General features: G+C 34.0%; 1 long non-coding RNA gene across 2 annotated transcripts; it reads left to right on the top strand.

Annotated features, from left to right (window-relative positions):
- Positions 1–465: 465 nt before the first annotated feature.
- LOC108366585 (uncharacterized) lies at positions 466–2,086 on the top strand. 2 transcript variants are annotated; one of them, XR_001848107.1, is made up of 5 exons: positions 466–600; positions 659–735; positions 803–907; positions 1,162–1,786; positions 1,854–2,086. It is a non-coding gene; the product is annotated as an uncharacterized LOC108366585 (long non-coding RNA). The 2 variants fall into 2 exon arrangements; XR_001848106.1 differs by having other exon boundaries at positions 1,162–2,086.
- Positions 2,087–3,728: the final 1,642 nt, after the last annotated feature.

Here is a 3,728-nt window from a genome sequence, read left to right as displayed (position 1 = left end):
ATAATGTAATGTTGGGATGATACATACATAAAATTCTTCGTCTTAGTGTTTATCGCTTCATGTATTGTTGTTTGTATGTTTTTGTTTATGATTACTGTATTTTGAATTGTTTACATTCTCATGCTTATACCTACAGTCACCAAGTTTGTTTGTTAATGCATTTTCGCGCATATGTTTAGTCTACCAGGCAAAGCGAAGATTGTAAGTTGTATTAGGTGCGTTCCAGCGATTTTTGGACTAAAACCTGTACAACTGTCAAAAAGAAAACTGTCTCTCTCAAGAGAGAGCAACGGGTGAAGAACTGAGAAAAACTGCTGGAACGCAAAAAACCATTTTTCCTGCAAGTATGTATGTATATAAATGTCAAATGCTTGCCTTGACAGAATTATTTATTCAGGCAGGCGGCAAAATTTTTACACACAAAATTTTTTATTGGTTATGTATCTAAAAAATATTTTCAGAATTTTATCCAAAAACTTAAAATCAGATCTCCTATTGTTGAAAATTAGAAGCACGGTGAAATCACGTAAGTGGAAGAAATGGAACCCAAAAACTTAGAAATTGGTTTATCTCCTGGAACTTTCAACCGAGTTCAGAATGGTAAGTGGCATTATTTATTGCACGATACAATAACAACTGATAATATAACTATTTGCAGATCAAGAATTTATGCAAAGTTTAGCTGATAATGCGCTTCAAGCACATAATGCAGTTTATGGTGAGGTAGTCAAATAGGTAAAGGGTCATTCTTGATACATTTTGGGGTTTAATAAAACAAATTTTACCTTATTTTTATTAAAAGTACATACACAGGAAGCGTCAGAAGCAAGCATCCAACCCGAGGAAGCATCAGGAGCAAGCATCCAACCTGAGGAGCATACAGATAGCCAGACGTTTTCTACTATAGGTAAGTATTGGTATTAGTTGTTTGTTTGCACCCTACCCAGTAATAATTTTATTGGAATCTTGCTGGCTGGCGTTTTCGTACCCCAAAACTCAAAAGAAACTAGCAAAGTAGGGGAAATGACAGATGAACTTGCAAGTTTTACCGGATTTTTATTGCATACATTTTTACTAGTCACTATTTGCAGAAAATACGAAAACATGACTCTTATAGAGTATGTATGTATGTATATCATTAATGTTTGTAAACATTTTTAGATGGGGGGCTGGGTGAAGACGAAGACTTTGTACCGATAGTGCAAGGCGAAAGGCAGGTGTGGCTCGATGCTCCGACGAAACTGATGTTAAATTTGTTGGAAGAGCTCCGCCCTAAAGTTGGAAAAATTGCGTCTCTGAAGAATAAGACGAAGATGTGGAAAATCATCGAGCAGACGATGAAGGAGAAGGGATACAACTTTAATACAGTGCAAATAGAAAACAAATTTAGATCATTGGAGCGGCAATATAAACGAGTTACTCTGAATAACAGGCAGAGCGGTCGAAGTAGACAAACATGCCTTTACCAAAGGCTAGTGAATAATTATAATTATTGCTTTTTTATTTTATTTTGGAACGAATATCCATCATCCCTTGTCAAATTTGGTTTGCAGAAGAACTGGTTTTGGCGTTGGGTCATCTTCAATGTCGGATGACCGAAATTCATTTCAAAACACATATCCATACTACCAGAAGAAACAGCAGTAAATAACTAAGAAACTTTACAGTGAGCTAGATGCTATTCTAGCTGAAAAGCGGAGCATCAATCCAGAATTTATTTGGGAAAGCTCTGACACACAGACTACGAATACGGAAATAAATTCGGATGTAGAGCAGTCTGCTGCAGGTACATATATATCCACAGAAATATGTACATATGTATATCATACATACATCCCTGTAATTCTTATAAGATGATATTCCAAGCTGCTCATCAGCGAAGAAGCGAAAACCCGGTATTGACGATTTGCAAAAAATACTTACAAATATAGCTGAGGAAAGAAAGGAATACTACGAACAAGTTTTGGGCTTTCTAAAGAAAAAAGAGGAAAGGGATCAGAAAAAAGAGGAACGGGAGAACCGAAAGCTAGAATTATTGGAAATTATAGCTAAAAAATAAATATGTAATATACTTATGGCTTTGAAATGCAGAGAAAAAAATTTATTTTTAAAACCTTAATAAAAATTAAATAAGCATATGTACATGCATATCGATACCTGAGTGGAAGATAAACCTATCTCGGTAGCCAGTTTGAAAACGCCCTATATCAGAAAACTTTTCAAGAACGCCCTACTCAATCAATCAAATTCTGAAGTAAGGCGTTTTTGAAAAGTTTACTGATATATGGCATTTTCGAACTGGCTACCGAGATAGATCTATCTTCCACTCAGGTGACGATATATAAAGTTCTTTTTAAAATAAATATTTTTTAATTTTTAAATCTTTTATACTATGCAATATATACTCGCTATCGAAATAACAACACCAAAATTCATAGTGGTATTGTTTGCAACTTATGTTTATTTATTTATCGTCTTTAATTTTAATAATTTTAATTTAAAATATAATTTTATAACAGAAAACACAAAAATTAATGTTTCAAAGCTTCCACAAAGTTCACAAAAATCAAATTTCGAAAAATTTACATCAAATAATCAATAAATATTTTACAAGCTGAAATTTGTTCATTATTTATGAAAATATGGATCATGCTTAAAACAAAATCATATAAATTAAAGATTAAGTTTTATACAAAATTAAGAAAAATTCAACGATTTTGATTTTCTAAAATAATTTCAAACATGATTCATGATGCATGATGTGACACATGTCGCTATGTTCTTTAGTTCAACATTTGCAGGCCTTTAATCCAAACTTACAGCCCTATTCCGGTTTTGCAACAGAATGACAATTGATCATCCTTCATTGTCGTGATTTTGTCATTGTCGTTGCACGTTGCTATTCCTAACAAAGAATGACAAGCGAAAAGCTTTTGTCAACTTACCATGCATGTTGAAAAGTTCATTGTTGTAGAAACAGCTGGTCAACGCTATTATTTGCAAAAAATATGAGCGGTGAAACACCAGAAAAGTGAGTATTTGTGTGAAATAGATAAATTCGTAAAATTAGACGTGCAAAATATAAGCGGACGACGTAGGAGCAGCTCCAATTTTATGTGCAGTTTTGTAGGGAGCATCCGGAGCTGCTCGTCTTCCACAAGCACGGCTGCGCAAACAACTAAAATTTCTTCTGCCATTGAAATTAGTTGATTTTTATATTTTTTTCACAAATTTATTAAATTGTCGCACTTTTTAAACCAACACTAACATATGTTTTTGCCTTGTCACCTGCCCAAAAGGTCATGACAATAAAAATGACAATTGGCATGATTCGAGCTTTTGAATTTTGCTGCGAATACCAAAAAGCTGCAATTGTCATTTTTAGATCAATTGTCATCGCGGTGAGTTTTGTCAGTGTGGCGGAATAGGGCTGTTAGTTTAATGCCGTCTTTTATTTCTCATTTCAATACAAAGAAGGTTTCTAACATGATTACTTCTTATTGGTTCGTAGCTCTCATTTTCTATTGACTCCTCATTGCTAACCTCGTTTACAAATTCAAAATCATTTTCATTGGTAATATTATGCAAGACACAACACGCTGCTAAGAAATGGCACAACTTTTTATTGCCTTTCAAGTTGCAGTAGTATAATTGTCGAAATCGTTGCTTCAGTATGCCAAACGAATGCTCCACTGTGACGCGACCTTTGCTTAGTTGTAAGTTAAAAT

This window comes from Rhagoletis zephyria, unplaced genomic scaffold (genome assembly GCF_001687245.7).
Source record: "Rhagoletis zephyria isolate East Lansing unplaced genomic scaffold, Rhagoletis_zephyria_1.1 Rzeph_scaffold_02325, whole genome shotgun sequence".
Taxonomy (NCBI): domain Eukaryota; kingdom Metazoa; phylum Arthropoda; class Insecta; order Diptera; family Tephritidae; genus Rhagoletis; species Rhagoletis zephyria.
Note: the sequence above shows the minus strand (reverse complement) of the source record. Positions and strands in the feature narration are given on the sequence as shown.